Source organism: Salvelinus alpinus, chromosome 2, assembly GCF_045679555.1.
Source record: "Salvelinus alpinus chromosome 2, SLU_Salpinus.1, whole genome shotgun sequence".
NCBI classification, from domain to species: domain Eukaryota; kingdom Metazoa; phylum Chordata; class Actinopteri; order Salmoniformes; family Salmonidae; genus Salvelinus; species Salvelinus alpinus.
The window spans coordinates 48,780,405-48,799,641 of record NC_092087.1 but is presented as its reverse complement, the minus strand read 5'-3'; the positions used below and the strand labels follow the sequence as shown (position 1 = coordinate 48,799,641).

At 40.2% G+C, this 19,237-nt stretch overlaps 1 long non-coding RNA gene across 1 annotated transcript; it reads left to right on the top strand.

Annotated features, from left to right (window-relative positions):
- The first annotated feature begins 15,093 nt into the window (after window positions 1-15,093).
- LOC139550972 (uncharacterized) lies at window positions 15,094-15,590 on the top strand. Its single transcript, XR_011670168.1, has 3 exons — window positions 15,094-15,172; window positions 15,388-15,449; window positions 15,545-15,590. It is a non-coding gene; the product is annotated as an uncharacterized lncRNA (long non-coding RNA).
- The last annotated feature ends 3,647 nt before the right edge of the window (window positions 15,591-19,237 follow it).

The window sequence follows — 19,237 nt, the reverse complement described above, 5'->3', positions numbered from 1 at the left end:
AGATCTGTGAGATCAGAGGGATGATGGAGTGTCTTTTTTAATTGAATTATAAATTCATTCAATGTTTAACTACTCATACTCATACAGATAACGTACCACTTAATATTATATGAGTTTGAAAGAGAAAAACAATTAAGACACTGTTGTCTATTTAAGCAATAAACAATGAGAACGTGCCAGGAACAGCCCTTAGGGGGGAGTTATCACACAATAATCCTCGGGTTCGATGGGCATTTTGATTTTGTAAAACGGTTGCCAACATTTAAACAAAAGATTAAGGACATGTCTTTCATTAAAGACCTATTATTGTGTTTTATTTTCATCCTTCCACCAGGACAAATGCTCATTTTGGGACGTTGCTATTTGGGCACAGCCAAACAACGGAAGAAGTGGATTTTTCTGACCAGAACTGTCCCAGAGCTTGGGGAAGTGTGTCTGCGCTTGTGCTGCAGGTGCGCCAGACGAAAAACTTTACTAGCATCATACATATCGGTGAATCGCTGTGACATATGAAATACATGTGATAGTGTAATCAATCTGTAAAAACTACGTAAAAAAGTAACGAACGTGTTAAATGATTATGTGACGTACAGTCATATCCAGGTCCTGATTGGTCAACAAGCTGATTTTACGCTTCAAATAGTGTTATTTGACACATCAAACAGTGTTATTTCACGTGTATCTTGTTTGAAATGCAAAGACCCAAATGGTGTTCCATACTTTCTAGTGAACGACACACTGACATCACGTACAGATGCATGTGACTCTTGACTGCAGTAAGAAAGCCTAGATTTAGTTTATTTATTTTTTTACTTCTAAACAAAATAATTTTGGGGGGGCTCTCCTACGCTGACAATGATGTGTTGATTCTTGCTTGAACAGTCACTAAGATTATATATGGTTGTGATCTTTGTAAAATAACTATTTTGGATGCAGCAAGTTGTTAGCTAGAATGCTAACGCTCACTGACATAGCAATAGGCTGTAGCAAAAGATAGCCAAAGAGACATTTTACTGGATGAAGTTGAAGTAATTTAAGTATAATGTAGTTGATTTGCAATGATGACACAAACATTATATTAAGCAGGACATTCATACGAGCCTTAAACTCCAATTATAATTCAAAAGTAGTGTGAAATTCACTCATAAGCAACATGTAAATAGAGGCTTTTATTGTTGGCGTTCTGTTCTGTCACCATAGTGGATTGAGCAGTCAAATGGAATAGTGAATAGACTATTTTTGTGTTTGCAAACGTTGCCGCATGAGGGAGATGCGCCAAACGTTTGCAAACACAAAAAAATAGTCTATTCACTATTCCATTTGCCTGCTCAATCCACTATCTCATCAGCCCAGCCAGGCAATTTATAAACTTGATCTCCACTGTAAAAAGCATTTAGATATTATATTCCATTTATTTTAGACTAGCATTTGGTTTTCAACAGCAGAGATTTGTATTAATCTTGCTGTCTGTCTCATTCCATGGGGATGCTGACCCATGTTGACTCCAATCCTTTCCACAGTTGTGTCAAGTTGGCCTTAAGGTGGTGGACCATTCTTGATACACACAGGAAACTGTTGAGCGTGAAAACCCCAGCACTGTTACAGTTCTGGCACCTTCTACCATACCCCGTTCAAAGGCACTTAAATATGTTGTCTTGCCCTTTCCCCCTCTGAATGGCACACATACACAATCCATGTCTTCAACATGTCTCCTCGCCTTCATCTATTTACTGATTTAAGTGGCTTTAACAAGTGACATCAATAAGGGATCATAGCTTTCACCTGGATTTGCCTGGTCAGTCTATGTCATGTTAATGTTTTGTATACCCAGTGTATACAGCATCTCGTGGAAGGATGAAATCTTATGGATGAATTCATCGAAATAACGTTTTTATTGAAAATATGTCAATCATTATTTGAATATTTTGGTAACCCGTTGTTTTGTCTGGTAGCCCAAAAAAGTTACAAATTGAAGCTTTAAATTCATAATAATGATACTGACCTTCGGCTTTGATGTACTGGAAGGTATCTGGACATAACAAAATGGGTCATTATCATGCTCTTTTTGCCATTATGAAAAATAAGAAAACATGAGATGGGAACACTTTACACAAGTTGGCGAAGTGGAACAGTCTGTAATGCATTCACAGCCATGTTATCAAGCAGTGGTCTTATCTGAACAAAATGTAAAATAATGACAGAGAAATATAAATCAATAGGATGATCAGTGGAATAAGACACACTTATTATAACCATAACATGTTGAAATATTAAGAGTTCCTAAAGTAAAAGACTAAAAGAGGGGAAAGAAGAATGGAATATCCTGTAGCACAAACAGATGGAATGGAAAAATAACTCACCGAAAAGGAGGATGACCAAAAACAGATGACCAGCCATATCAGGGATAAACAATGTCATTTTGTAGAGAGCTACATACATACTGTTAGTCTGACTTCACAGAAGATGGTGGCTGTGACTGGGACAAAGAATACATGTTTCAATAGAAATGTAGATGTGGGGCTTGTTCACAGGAAAACCACAGATGTCTCATATGACAACTGTGGGCTAATGTCATGTTGCAGAGGACAAGGAGGCTGAACATTCAGAATCATTTATCTGTAATTATTTTTAGGTTCTCAAGCTATCTGTTTTTAACAGATGTTATTTTGCATTATTATTGATGACAATTTGATTTTTAAAACCAAACTAACTTGTCTGTTTGAGAATTAATTTTATCTTCGACTTTTTGTTTTAAGTTTTTAACTGCTGCACAAAGTTTAACTACAAAAACCTTGCATTTGTGGTTAAGAGTTTGATGGTCTCTAAAATGTAGAAGGGTTTTCATATTTCATTTAGGTTTGGTGAGTCATGTTTAATAATATGCCAGAGCAGTGAAGGTAAACTGATAAGCTCAGTAAAGGAAAGGAAAGGATGGAAGGAAGGAACGGAGGAGAGAAGAAGAAGCGAGTTCACACTACTCTGACTGATCAGTTTACCTTGAATGCGCTAACTGGTACCTAAATGTAAGCGCCTGTTCAGGTAAACCGCGTGCTTTGCTTGAAGTGCATAACATTGAACGTGTGTAGGCTGAGAGTGCAGTTGCTGTTTATAAACTAACGTTTTTATGTAGCCTAACTTTGAGAGTAACCGTTTGATCATGTGACCTAAAAAAAAGCAGCAGCAGCCGAAGAAGTAACTTCATCTTCAGACATGCCCAAAAAATATGAAAAAGTGTCGGGAAAAGCTAAACCGGGTTTGTAAAACCATGTGCAGTTTAGGCCAATTTGAGTAGCCTAATTTGACGGTTATTTGGTTAGATTACGGTTGATACATTTGTCCATTTCATTGTTAGAATCCAGCAAAGCACCTGCTGTGGCACGGAGAACTCCTCTTCATCCACCTACGATGGTGATGGTTAACGAAGCGCTGAAGGAGTTGGACTCTCGAAAGGGGGTCTCCTCGCAGGCCATTCGCGGATACATAACAGAGAAATATCCATCTGTGGACCTGGTGAGGTTGAAATACATGATACGCAAGACCCTGAAAAAAGGATTCGAGGGCGGGGTATTGGTGAGGACATCAACTCGAAAGCAAACGGAGCACAGGGGAGGTTTCGGGTAAGTGACCCATGCATGTCTAAATCTTAAAGTAAATGCCCAGTGTTTCCAGATTTCTATGAAAAATGACCAATAATTTACAATATGAGTGAAATGGTTTTCCTTCCCAAAAATTGTAATTGAGTATGTCAAAGCAGCTTTCCTGTTTGAATTGTGTTTTTTATTTATATATTACTACATTGGGCAATTACATACCATTCCCAGTGGCACACTGACTCACGTAATGATGAAGCCATAGGCTACTACTCACGGTGATGGCCAATGCGCTCCTCTTGGCAATAGCCTATCTCAAGATGAGCTACTTTGAAAAACAGTGCTGCTGGTCACTAAAAATTGGGAGTTGAGAATTATATTGGTTCTACAGACAGTCTTCTATTTTCAGCAGTAGGCATTTGCTTTCCAAACTATGTTTTTTCCCTGCGATTTGTATTTTGAAATGTGCAAACAGACAGCTGCAACCAACTATCTACATATAATCCATGGATGGCAGTTCCCATTCAAATCAGGACTGGCAGCCATTGCTAGAGTACCCATGAGTTACCACTCAAATTTCCAGGGTAAGAGGTTCCAAAGATCAATGTATTCTGTCTATGGCCACAACACAACAAGCTGTACATTTGGCATGCATGCTGCCCAAATTGCAGCCTTCCCGACAGTAGGCAACCAGTAACTGCCAAAATAAAGGAAACAATTGAGTAAATGAGGGACACAAAGTTTATGGTGTGTGTGTGGGGTGTGTTTTCCTGCCATGGTTTAGGTCAGTTTGTATAATTTATGCCAAGGCGTTTTGAAGCTGTTCTTGCAGCTGGTGGAGGCCAAACACCCTTTTTAAGACACTTTGTTGGCGTTTTCTTTATTTTGGCAGGTATCTGAATGCGCTTGTGAGAACAAGACAGTTATTTTTGAGGAACTATTGATACTCTGTGGCTAAATATGTTCTCTGGTGTATTTTGAACATTGAGAACAGGCTCCCTTGGTTGGTTATAAAATAAGTAATTTGTTTTTGTCGCCTCTTGGGCCCAGCCCCTGACTCACATAATTGACCAGTCACATTTAGTTATTATGCAGTTTATTTTCTCTGTTACCCAATCAAGGCAGGGCCCCACATCTACCCACATGGGGCCCATACCTCTCCTCCCCCCCATCTGATGATTAGCAGAGTGGCAGCAGGAAGATGTCTACACTAATTGACAGTGTGGCAAAAGGTCACTGAGAACACTGATCCCCATGTGGAGACGGCTCCAAAGGCTGCAAAGGTCGGAGCCAAGAAGACTAAGGATTTAACAACTGAATTAATTGTGCTCATCACTCCTAGGATTTAGACATCACCCTATAATCTGCCCAATTGTATGGGATTATTGTTATTGAGCTACACGCATTGTAATGGAGGACATTTAACATTGCTCATTCAATGACTTGTATGGGTATCTCACTTCTCCTCATTGTGTCCATGATTGCATGCATACACACACATCACTAACTTTTGTCTCTAGAAGCTGAGAAGAAAAAGGCTACAGCCAAAAAGCAGAAGGAGAAACCTTCAGAGGCAAGTGTGGTGTCAGTTATGTTCTGACTATTGGCATTGTTCAAGTGGTTTTGGTGTATAGGGACTTTTTTTTACACTTTTCTCATTGGTACTGTTCCCTAATTGGGCTTTACCATGGTTAAATTGAATCTCAAATGGTAAATGCTACCACAAACCAGCAGCATTGCAAACCTGTCATTTTCATCTTTCAGGATGCAAAACTCAGGAAGTCCACAAAAGCAAGCTAGCCTTTGCTTTCCTGACTGACTGTGTGTATTGGTTCCTGACTTCCCTGAAAAGCTGCATATCGTGGGGACTATTCGATGCTATTGCAGTCCGCCACAGGATGTTTTTGTGCTGGTCAAGGGCAAACAGGTCTGGAGTGAACCAAGGGCTATATCTGTTCTTAGTTCTATATTTTTTGAAAGGGACATGCTTATTTAAGATGGTGAGGAAATTACTTTTAAAGAACGACCAGGCATCCTCGACTGACAGGATGAGGTCAATATCCTTCCAGGACACCTGGGCCAGGTCGATTAGAAAGGCCTGCTCGCAGAAGTGTTTTAGGGAGCGTTTGACAGTGATGAGGGGTGCTCGTTTGACCACGGACCCATAGCGGATGCAGGCAATGAGGCAGTGATCGCTGAGATCCTGATTGAAAACAGCAGAGGTGTATTTGGAGGGCAAGTTGGTCAGGATAATATCTATGAGGGCGCCCATGTTTACGGATTTAGGGTTGTACCTGGTAGGTTCCTTGATAATTTGTGTGAGATTGAGGGTATCTAGCTAGATTGTAGGACTGCTGGGGTGTTAAGCATATCCCAGTTTAGGTCACTGAACAGAACAAACTCTGAAGATAGATGGGGGGCAATCAATTCACATATGGTGTCCAGGGCACAGCTGGGAGCTGAGGGGGGTCTATAACAGGTGGCAACAGTGAGAGACTTATTTCTGGAGAGATTCATTTTAAAAATTAGAAGCTCGAACTGTTTGGGCATAGACCTGGAAAGTATGACAGAACTTTGCAAGCTATCTCTGCAGTAGATTGCAACTCCTCCCCCTTTGGCAGTTCTATCTTGACGGAAAATGTTGTAGTTGGGTATGGAAATCTCAGAATTTTTGTTGGCCTTCCTAATCCAGGATTCAGACACGGCAAGGACATCGGGGTTGGCGGAGTGTGCTAAAGCAGTGAGTAAAACAAACTTAAGGAGGAGGCTACTGATGTTAACATGCATGAAATCAAGTCTTTTTCGATTACAGAAGTCAATAAATGAGAGTGCCTGGGGACACGCAGGGACTTGCTTAGCCTCCACATCACCCGAGGAACAGAGGAGGAGTAGGATGAGGGTACGGCTAAAGGCTAGCAAAACTGGTCGTCTAGTGCGTTGGGGACAGAGAATAAAAGGAGCAGATTTATGGGCGTGTTAGAATAGATTCAGGGCATAATGTGCAGACAGGGGTATGGTGGGGTGCTCGTACAGTGGAGGTAAGCCCAGGCATTGAGTGATAATAAGAGAGGTTGCATCTCTGGACATGCTGGTAATACTGGGTGAGGTCACCGCATGTGTGGGAGGTGGGACAAAGGAGGTATCTAAGGCATGTACAGTGGGACTAGGGGCTCCGCAGTAAACTAAAACAAGGATAATTATCCTAAACAACAGTATACAAGGCATATCGACATTTGAGAGAGACATAAAGCGAGGCATAAAGCAATCACAGGTGTTGATTGGGAGAGCTAGCTAAGTCAACAACGGGTAAGACAACAACAGCTAATCAGCTAAGTCAACAACAACAGGTAAAATGGCGATGAATGGGCAGGGAGGGTCGGTTAACTACACACAGGGCCTGAGTTCGGGGCTAGGGCGACAGATAAACATAGGTAAACAAAGTGGAGTACCGTGATAAATGAACAGTCCAGCAGGCATCAGCTATGTAGCCAAGTGATCATAGGGCCCAGTGTACAGCAATATATGAAACAGGGAAACCGCTAGGTAGTCGTTACTACGCTAGCATGCGGGAGACATAGCGTTTAAAGTTAGCAGTCCGGGGTAGGTAGAAGCATCTGCTCCGTCGTCTGTCAAATGCCGGTTGAAGGCACAGCTGATGGAATTACGTCTGCAGACCAGTCGGGGTGGTACGACGGGGCGCCGTGTCGACGAAGGGACCGAGCCAGATGGCGAAAGAGGTATTGTAGTTGTAGGAATTTCGTTTGCTAGCCGGGAGATGCGCCTGGCTCAGAGCTAGCTTCGGGGCTGGGTCACTCAGTTGAAGATAGCTAGCTGTGATGATCAATGGTCCAGGGGTTTACGGCAGGAATCTGGCGTTGTAGTGGAGAAAAACAGTCCTAGGCTGGCAGGTATTATACAGGCTAAAAAAAACGGCTGGTGCCTGAGCAGAGGGTAAATGCCGCTAGCAGTGGCTAACAATGACTAAATGGCTAGTAACTTAGCTAATTAGCTGGCTACCTTCTGATGAAAGTTTGGGCTATAGGGTCTAAAAAAATAGCGGGTCCGAGTGAGGCGGGTAACCGGAAGGTATATTTATTTTAAAAATGGAAAAAGAGATTGAAAGATAAATTGGAATATATACAAAAAAGACGAAAAATACAAAAAGTAAACGAGAGGACAACAAACCACGTCTGCACTGCTACACCATCTTGGAATTGGAATCTATGACTCGGTCACACTTATCTGCCATCATTGGCTAGAAAGGTCTTGCCTGCCTTCCATCTTCGAGAACATTGTTAGAGCTCGACTAGCTTGTCAATATTGGCAATATTTTCTACACATCAAAAACATGAGGTTGAAATAGAAACTGGGTGTGTTGACTCAATCCTTCATTTTTAAAACTGCATGTTTATTTGTTTAAAAAAATCAAAAGTTTATATTTCACTGACACTCATAGAAACAGTACGGAAGCACTGAAAGACTGAGCAGTTTCACAGCTCTTCAAGTATGTTTATTCAGTTTATAGATTCATTTATAGTCTCAGCAGGGGCATATCCAACAGGCCAGGCCAAGAGTGCGGGGCTTCAAGCTGAGCATATTCCGACTCAGTCCTGAACCAATCAGGCCCAACGTCGCGTTTAGCTCGTCCAATAGAATTAAGTCAAGAACCCATCACTTGCTTGATCCAGTGATACATTTGATTTTGTCCACAGCAGTGCACTGTAGCTAGTCACATCAATCCTCCCAGAAAGAAGAGTGATTTGGTGAAATGGGCAAAGACTGGCGTGATTGAAAAGAGGGGCAGAGGAAGACAAACACGGAAGAGAACATATTGGGAGTAAGAAAAGGGAGAAAGGAGAGATTTTAGAGTTAAAGAGAGAAAAGGAAGAGAGATTTTGGGTGGAGAGAAAAGGAGAGCAAAAAAAGGGTAAAGTCACTAGCCATGTGGATCATCAACATGCCAGCTGTTTACCTTCCCAATCCTGCCACAAGAGAAAGACCTCAAGCATCTCCATTAAGGACTGCAATAACAATAAGTAACAAATTCAGTACCACTTGAATCAATTCTAAAGCAAGAAAATGTATTCCACGTGTAAACAATTTCACTGGCTCCTCATCATCCTCCTCCTTTCCGCTAAGCCCATCCTTTGTGCTGGCCTGGCTCCACCACATGCATCAGAGGCAGAGTACGGGTTTGTTAACTTCTTGTCAATATGGGGGCGCTGTTTCCACTTTGGAAAACTCGTGCCCAAATTAAACTGCCTCGTACTCTATTCTAGATCGTACAATATGCATATTATTATTACTATTGGATAGAAAACACTCAAGTTTCTAAAACTGTTTGAATTATATCTGTGAGTAAAACAGAACTCATTTGGCACGATGCTCTGTTGCAAGGCCTGCCTATTCAATTGCCTAATTTCTATGGATTTGCATGCACTGCATACGCCTTCCGCTAGATGTCAACAGTCAGTGGAAGGTGGAATGGGGTGTCTAGCTTGATCTGAGGTCGAACAAGAGCTCTTGGAATGACGTGACCACAATTTCCTTTCTCTACCTAGGCGCGGGAAGGACATCGACATTGGCTTCTGAAAAGCGTTCGGTATACACGGTAGGTATCTCCGGCTCTGATTTTATTTGATAGATGTGATGAAAACATCATAAAGTAGTTTTTTTCAACCGAGTTGTATCAGTTTATTCAACGTTTATTGCGAGTTTTGGAATTTTCCTTTCTTTGCGTCAGGAGAATTGGGGCATGTTCGCGCCACATGGCTAGCTAAGGTTGCTAATTCGACAGGAGAAGAGGACATTCTAAAACCAAACAACGATTTATTCTGGACCTAGGACTCCTTGTACAAGATTCTGATGGAAGCTCAACAAAAGTAAGAACAATTTATGATGTTATTTCGTATTTCTGTGGAAAATGTTTAGTCCTATTCTCCGCCCTTTTAGCGGGCGCTGTCTCGCAATAACGCAAGCTGTATGTCGTACTAAAGTTATTTTTAAATATCTATCACAGCGGTTGCATTAAGAACCAGTGTATCTTTCATTTGCTGTACAACATGTATTTTTTAGTAAAGTTTATGATGAGTTCTTTGATTAGATTAGGTGACTGTCCAAAATATCTCCGGAGAATTTTGTGCATTTTGGCTACGTATTCACAATGTAAAACCACGATTTGTACCTCTAAATATGCACATTTTCGAACAAAACATATATGTATTGTGTAACATGATGTTATAAGACTGTCATCTGATGAAGTTGGTCAAGGTTAGCGATTAATTTTATATCTTTTGCTGGTTTTTGCTAATGCTATCTTTGCGGTGAATAAATGCGGTTGTGTGTTTGGCTATTGTGGTAAGCTAATATAATGCTATATTGTGTTTTCGCTGTAAAACACTTAAAAAATGTGAAATATTGGCTGGATTCACAAGATGTTTATCTTTCATTTGCTGTACACCATGTATTTTTCATAAATGTTTTATGATGAGTATTTAGGTATTTCTCTGTAATTATTCTGGCTGCTTTAGTGATATTTTTGATGGTAGCTGCAATGTAAAACTATGATTTATACCTCAAATATGCACATTTTCGAACAAAACATACATTTATTGTATAACATGTTATAAGACTGTCATCTGATGAAGTTGTTTCTTGGTTAGTGACTAATTATATCTCTATTTGGTCGGTTTTGTGATAGCTACCTATGCGGTAGAAAATTTTTGAAAATATGCGGTTGAGTCTTTTGCTATTGTGGTTAGCTAATAGAAATACATATTGTGTTTTCGCTGTAAAACATTTTAAAAATCGGAAATGATGGCTGGATTCACAAGATGTTTATCTTTCATTTGCTGTATTGGACTTGTGATTTCATGAAAATTATATTATATGATATCCCTGTCGCGTTAGGCTAGGCTATGCTAGTCAGCTTTTTTGATGAGGATGCTCCCGGATCCGGGATGAGTAGCAATGAAAGGTTAATCAGTCATACCCCGCCCCTCACACCAGGCCCCGCCTCTGTCCCTCATTGTTCAGGGAGCCACAGCCCGCCGTCGCCTCCCTTCCTCACTCATTGAGAGAGCCCCACCCCTGTAGGTCAAATCGGGGACATCAGGAAGCCATCTAGTTACTGCGAGATGACCTCCCAGTTCTTCCACAGGAAAGCGAGAAGGACGACAAAGAGCAGCGTGGAGAAGGTGCGGCTGCGCGTCATTAAACTCTGTAACTGTTTTAAAGTCACCATTGGCCTCATGGTAAAATCTCTGAGCGAGTTTCTTCCTCTCCGGCAGCTAAGTTAGGAATGATGCCAGTATCTTTGTTGTGACTGTTTATATTGATACACCATCCAAAGTGTAATTGTGCAATTTTACCAATAAGTGTCCTTTGTGAGGCATTAGACAACCTCCCTGGTATTTTTGGTTGAATCTGTGTTTGAAATTCACAACGCGACTGACCGACTTTACAGATAATTGCATGTGTGGGGTACAGAGATTAGGTAGTCATAAAAAATCACGTTAAACACTATTATTGCACACAGAGTGAGTCCATGCAAAGTATTATGCAACTTGTTCAGCAAAATTTTACTTCTGAACTTATTTTTAATTTCCATAACAAAGGTGTTGAATACTCATTGACACTTTTTTTTTGCTGACATAATTCCACTTTGACATGATTTATTTAAATGTTTTATTTGACCTTTATTTAACTAGGCAAGTCAGTTAATAACAATTTCTTATTTACAATGACAGCCTAGGAACAGTGGGTTAACTTCTCTAGGGTAGGGGGCAGCATTTTCACGTTTGGATGAAAAGCATACCCAAATTCAATTGCCGGCTACTCATCCCCAGGAGATAAGATATGCATATTATTCCTAGATTTGGATAGAAAACACTCTGAAGTTTCTTAAACTGTTTGAAACATGTCTGTGATTATAACAGAACTTATTTAGCAGGCGAAACCCCGAGGACAAACCATTCCGATTTTTTTTTTTTTAGGTCACTGTCTTTTCAATGAGGTTTCACTGAGAAACCAGATTTCTAAGTGAATTGCTTGCAGTTCCTATGGCTTCCACTGGATGTAAACAGTCCTGAGAAATAGGTTGAGGTTATTCCTTTGTGTAATGAAGAAATACGGCCATCTTGAAGTCGAGTCACTCCAGGTGTCCTGGACATGCGCTTCAATCAAACAGAAGGCATGCTACATTTCGTTTTAATCCTGTATTGAACACAGATCATCCCGTCTTCAATTTTATCGATTATTAACGTAAAAAAATACCTAAAGTTGTATTACAAAAGTAGTTTTAAATTTTTTGGCTAAGTTTACAGGTAACCTTTGAGATATTTTGTTGTCACGTTTGAGCAAGTTGGAACCTGTGTTTTTCTGGATCAAACGCGCCAAATAAATGGACATTTTGCATATATATCGACGGAATTAATCGAACAAAAGGACCATTTGTGATGTTTATGGGACATATTGGAGTGCCAACAACAGAAGCTCGTCAAAGGTAAGGCATGAATTATATTTTTATTTCTGCGTTTTGTGTCGCGCCTGCAGGGTTAAAATATGCTTCTCTCTTTGTTTACAATGTTGCTATACTCAGATAATAGCATTGTTTGCTTTCGCCGAAAAGCCTATTTCAATTCTGACATGTTGGCTGGATTCACAACCAGTGTAGCTTTAATTTGGTATCTTTCATGTGTGATTTAATGAAAGTTTGATTTTATAGTAATTTTCATAGTAATTAATTTTAATATGGCGCTCTGCAATTTCTCAGGCTTTTTGCCAAGTGAGACAGTAGCGTCTTGCCTAAACTCAGATTTTTGGATATAAATATGAACTTTACCGAACAAAACATACATGTATTGTGTAACATGAAGTCCTATGAGTGTCATCTGATGAAGATCATCAAAGGTTAGTGATTAATTTTATCTCTATTTCTGCTTTTTGTTACTGCTCTCTTTAGCTGGAAATATGGCTGTCTTTTTCTGTGACTTGGCTCATACCTAACATAATCGTTTGGTGTGCTTTCGTCGTAAAACCTTTTTGAAATCAGACACTTTGGCTGGATTTACAAGTGTATCTTTAAAATGGTGTAAAATACTTGTATGTTTGAGGAATTTAAATTATGGGATTTCTGTTGTTTTGAATTTGGCGCCCTGCAGTTTTACTGGCTGTTGACGAGGTGGGACGCTACCGTCCCACATTCCCTAGAGAAGTTAACTGCCTTGTTCGGGGGCAGAACGACATATTTTTACCTTGTCAGCTCCGGGATTTGATCTAGCAACTTTTCGATTACTGGCCCAATACTCTAACCAATGATGAGTCGGACCACAGAGTGAAGGAAAAGCAGCCAACAAGTGCTCAGCATATGTGGGAACACCTTCAAGACTGTTAGAAAAGTATTCCAAGTGAAGCTGGTTGAAAGAATGCCAAGAGTGTGCAAAGCTGTCATCAAGGCAAAGGGTGGCTATTTGAAGAATCTCAAATATAAAATATATTTTGAGTGAAGGAAAAGCAGCCAACAAGTGCTCAGCATATGTGGGAACTCCTTCAAGACTGTTAGAAAAGCATTCCAGGTGAAGCTGGTTGAAAGAATGCCAAGAGTGTGCAAAGCTGTCATCAAGGCAAAGGGTGGCTATATGAAGAATCTCAAATATAAAATATATTTTGATTTGTTTAACACTTTTTTGCTTACTACATGATTCCATATGTGTTATTTCATAGTTTTGATGTCTTCACTATTATTCTACAATGTAGAAAATAGTAGAAAATAAAGAAAAACCCATATATGAGTAGGTAGTTTATACAAATAATTTACTTTGCAATCTCATGGTAATTTTTATAATTAGTATTACCCTATGCCATACTTCTACCATGTTCCAATGCATCATTATATATTACAAGATAGGTAATCATTTAATGTAATTCAAACAATATCAGTGCTGCTTTTCACATGTATTCTTATAACATGACATGGGCTAGTTGTAAAACACAGTATGTAATGTGACTGACACAGAACCTACATCTCCATGTAAATACAACTGGTATCTTAGTGGAAGTCACACGAATAATACAGTTTGAACTCCGCTTCACTGTCAGTAATTACACTGCTCTTTTATTAATAACATACATGAGAAGAATAGTAAACTAAGCAAACACTGCTCTTTGCTTTGGTATTACCCTGCCATTTGGAACATATCATGCCAAGAAAGAAGGCAGTAACTGCTGTTTAAGGGTCAAAGGTCATGTCAGAGGTCAGGGTCAACATGAATAAAATATTAACTAATAGTAAGGCCACATCACCACATCTCAAATGATCTCCCCAGAATTCATTTGGCTGGACAATTCAACTTGGAAGCCATTTTTCTCAGTTCCACGCTGTGAGTAGTTACTGCCTTTTTGCTTGGTAGGGCAGAATATTAATTTATAAACATAATGAATAAATATATCATACCCATTGCATAATCAATTCCTCACCTTTTCTGGCCATGAAGAGTTCATATTCACAAAGTAATATGACAAATTACCATGACATCTGGTACAGATTTGCCTTGTGACGGGAAAAGTTTAACGGAGATAGGTAAATCAGAGGGGCTGATAAATATGTTTTCGGGGTACGGGATGTCGCCTGCAGTGACAGGAGACTAGATTAATGTGTGCAAATCAAACTGAGCGAAGAGGCTATCTACACCCTATATCAGAGACACAGATTCACTGAATCATCATGGTAAAACCTATCAGAGACACTTTGAATCGCCACGGTAACCCACAGAGATACAGTACACAGGGTTAACTAAATAGATCTATTGAGTGGGGTGTGGGGGTGGAAAATAGGCTGCAGATGACACTCAATCACAAGTTAGGGAGAGTGAGCTACTGTATATTAGAGAAGCTGGGTTGTGTTGTACAGCTCATCTCTCTCACTGCTGTCTGTAATTAATGTGCCCCACTTTCTTCCCACTGAGGGACGGAGAGGATCAGGATCACACTGTTGTTCCCTGTTGTCTACCAGCCTCTTCCTTCCTCTAACTGCTCTCATCCCTTAGTCTGTTGTAAAATATCCCTCCTTTACTATCACCTCCCCTGTTTAATACTGTAACCTCCTCCAACAATCCGTGTCCCCAGAGGTTCTGTAGATCTAGTACCAGAACTGTTTATTTTCATAAGAACGCATCACTCTCTCTGTGTCAGAATCACTTCAAACACCCTGGTTGTAGGCTACTGATGGGATTCCATCACTGAGTGTAGTGCTGTGGGTTGCTATTGCCTGCTGAAATCTGTGGGTATGGCGCCATCTTTTGGCTTGAAAAGGAGTATTCCCTTTTGTTTCTGTGACTTGGTTTTCCAGCTGTGATTAATTATGCTGAGGTGCTGAGGGTGGAATGGAATATATAGTGTATTTTATAAGATCTATTGAAAAAGTAGGAATTGTTCTTTTCCATTTACACAACATTTGTTGATTGAGGCTAATATCGGTGCTTCTCTGTGTTCCTGTTTTACTCCAGGAAATGAGAATAAGAGTGTGGTTTGGGCCAGCACTGCCATACAACTGCTGGATGACAGGAAGTCGCCTATTGTTGCTTGTAAGCTCCCTGAAAAGCCCCTAACTTCTCCCTTAACTTCTCCCTGACATAGAGAGCTACTGTACCTGTTATAGGCTTGTAACTGTAATGTTTTAAACGATATTAAGCCTCCTTTGAAGACGTGAAGAAACTCTTTAATACATTTTTAAATCCTCTTCTAGATGTACAGTGTGCTGATTGTGTTCTGTTTGTGTTTTTGTTAAAACCCACTATAGGCGTTGGGATTCAGATGAAGCTGGAATTCTTTCAGAGGAAGTTCTGGACCGCTAGTAGACAGGTAGACACACACACACACACACACAATATCCAGTGCTGTGAGACATGCTTTATGGATTATTCTAATAATTTATTCATCTTATTGATTCGATCCAGTGTGCTGCTCTGGATGGGAAGTGCTCCATTAGCTGTGATAATGAGGTAAGACCAGACAGTAGCTGTCTGTCACTGGCTCATGCTACTTCCTGTTTCTTAGCCTGTGGTCCGTGTCTCAGCTTTTCTACTTCCTGTCTGTACTGTCTGTGACCTTTCTCTGTTTCCTCTCAGTGTTGAATTATTAAATGATGTCATGCTTTGAAGATCTGAATTAATGTTCCTTTCTTTTTTTCTAACAGGACATCAAGTGTTACCTTATAGACAACAACGGATTTATTCTGGTCACAGAGGACTACTCTCAGGTACCATTAATAATATACTAGATGTGTGTCCTGTAGCTCCCCTGGTTCCTAGTATTTACATTTAAATAAACATCTTCTTCCTCAGACGGGGCTGTTCTTTGGAGAGGTGGAGAGTGCTGTTATGAACAAGCTGCTTCTCATGGGTTCCTTCAAAAGGTTAGAGGAGAAATCATGTTAAAGTCATACCCTGAACACACACACACACACACACACACACACACACACACACACACACAATGAATGGTCTATTTTTTCTTCTCTCTAGGATCACTCTGTATGACTACCAGGCTCTCTGTAGAGAGTATGCTGGCAGCAGTGACAGCGCACGCTCTCTATCACATGTACGTACTGCCCCTAAATATTGTCACATGTAAGTACTGCCCCTAAATATTGTCACATGTAAGTACTGTCCCTAAATATTGTCACATGCAAGTACTGTCCCTAAATATTGTCACTTGTAGTACCGTCCCTAAATATTATCACATGTACATACTGTCCCTAAACTACTCATCAGACTTACATACATCCAGTCAATGCTAATTATTTAATGTCTTCTCTCCCAGCCCTGACCAAACTTGTCATGTGAGAATAATAAAATAATCACCGTGATACGATAAAATAATGAGATGCACTGATTATCATCCATGGTACATATTATGGTACTATTATATCAATGTATGTTTGTGTTTTCCTTATCAGTTTCCTGCTGGAGTTCAACCTTTACAACTGGTGGCATGTTGATCTCTCTGTCAAAGGTCAGTGTGTGTAAGAATATACCTTGAGGTGTGTGTGTGTGTGGGTGCAGGCACACATGCATGTGTGTGTGTGAGTCTTTCGTGTTTTTATTATGTTAAGATTTACATGTCCCATTTCCAGCCCAAAGGTCAAGGGGAAAGACCATGATGGTGCCATGTGACACGGAGTACCCTGCCTTCGTCTCTGAGCGTACCATCAAAGAGACCACGGGAAACATCGACAGTAAGGGCTGTGCCAGGTACTTGTAACACAGTTAGCTTACCTGTGTATTAGGCACCGATAAACTCACTTAACCTGTGTGTTGATGGTGTATACACAATACAGGGTAATTTCATGCGTTAGGTCTGGGATAGGCGTCCCGCTAGCGGGACAACTTCCGGTGAAACTGGAGGATACGCAATTCAAATAAATAATCATAAAATTATGGATATTAAACATTTGGGTACATACAATCGTCTTATATCGGTTGAAAGCTTAAATTCTTGTTAATCTAACTGCAGTGTCCGATTTACAGTAGGCTTTACAGCGAAAGCCTGCCATATGATTGTTTGAGGACGGCGCCCCACATCAAAATATTTTTCCACCGGCACAGGTTTCATAAATTCACAAATAGCGATTAAATATTCACATACTTTTTGAAAATCTTCCTCTGATTTGTCATCCAAAAGGTCCCAGCTATAACATGTAGTGTTGTTTTGTTAGATAAAATCCTTCTTTATATCCCAAAAAGTATTTTGTTGGCGCCATCGATTTGAGTAATCCACTCGTTCAACGTGCCAAGATAGGAATCCGAAAATCTACCCCTAAACTTTGTTTCAACAAGTCAAAATATGTTTCTATTTAATCCTCAAATACCCTAAAATGTAATTAAACTATAATATTTCATATGGAAAGAATTATGTTCAATAGGAAAACGATATTAGCAGGTGCGTGTCCTCATCATCGCGCGCATACACAGATTTCCAAGTCTGTATCATTTTTCTTACTCGTTTTGTAAGAAACAAGCCTGAAACCTTGAAAAAAGACTACTGACACCCAGTGGAAGCCATAGGAATTGCATACTGGGAGCTAGATTTAATTATTTCCCTATCCGTTCCATTGTAAGAGCATGGGCTCCCCCCCAAAAAACATTACAGGTTGGTTTTTCTTTGGATTTTCTCCGACCATGTCTATTGTGTTATAGTCTCCTACATTATTTTAACATTTCTACAAACTTCAAAGTGTCTTCTTTCCAATGGTACAATTATATGCGTATTCTGGCTTCAGGGCCTGAACAACAGGCAGTTTACTTTGGGCACGTCAGTCAGACAGGAAGTGGAGAAAATAGGGACCTAGCCTTATGTTAAAAGTATCAACTGAATCAGCTCAACTCTCTTTCTCTCTCTCCCTCCTCAGATCTTTTGTAATTCAGCAGATTCCCAGCAGTAATCTCTTAATGGTTGTCGTGGACAACAAGTGTGACTGCAGCTCTGCAACCCTGGTTTCCATGGATCCCATCGAGATTATGTATATCCTTTACTAACCCTCAATAAGTTTGAGGTGTTTGAGTGGATTTTTTGTGCAAAGCTTTTGTGTGTTTTTTAGTATAAATGTTTTGTAAGTAAATGGGTTTTGTAAGTTAACAGTAAGTGAACTCTGAACTTAGACTTTAGTTTTGTGTGAATGTGAATAGCTTCTTCATTGTCAGAGGTATTAATCCATATCTCATACATGTAGCTATTTATGAAGCGTGCATTACGGTTTGGTTTTCTCATCATGCTAGAATGATGTTGCAGAAACGGTCACCACAGTATCAGTTAAATGTATCTGAGGTGTGGTTCATCATCAGTATTTCTATCCTTAACCCCTCTGCACACAATGAGTCTCTGAAATGTGATAGGCTGAGGTTTCAGAAAGACAGAAAGCGGCCAGAATCGTGTCATCCTTTTCAACCTGAGGTACGCAGTATGTAGATATGTGTGTGCGTATGCGTCACAATTCTGTGATTACACAGAAAGTACATGAACGCCTGTTTATGAGTGTTTAATAACACGACATTAATCATATATGTGACCATCTGTATATTGTCTGAACCATATAGATACATAGTGTATGTATTCATTCATTTCTATGGTCTGAAACTCCTGTGATGCCCCCTGTGTCTGATGCAGGAGAATGCCATGGAGTGTGGAGGAGCAGCAGGCCTCTCTGCCCCCCTTACAGCAGCACTGCTCCCCCTACTGGCCACTCTCATTAGCAGGTGACCACACCGCCCTCGAGGCCCACCGTCCTGGACCCAACACTGGACCTAACACTGGAGAGATTGATAGACTGGCGCACCATCATAATGTTAGTAACTATTCACACAAGATCATGACATTATTACTTCAGATCAGACATCTTATTGAGCTCACGTTATTTAGTAGCAACGGCAATACCCCTCTAGGCAAAAAACTACATATTCAAAAGTAGAATGGACTGATAAATTGAGACATCAACTTACAACAGTTATAGCTGTAGACTACTACAAGAACTTGGAATGGAAGAATAACTCACAGACAAGGAGGATGACCAAAAACAGATGACCAGCCATATCAGGGGTGAACAACACCATTTTCACAGATCCTCCGACTCTCACAAACTACTAGGAGTATGG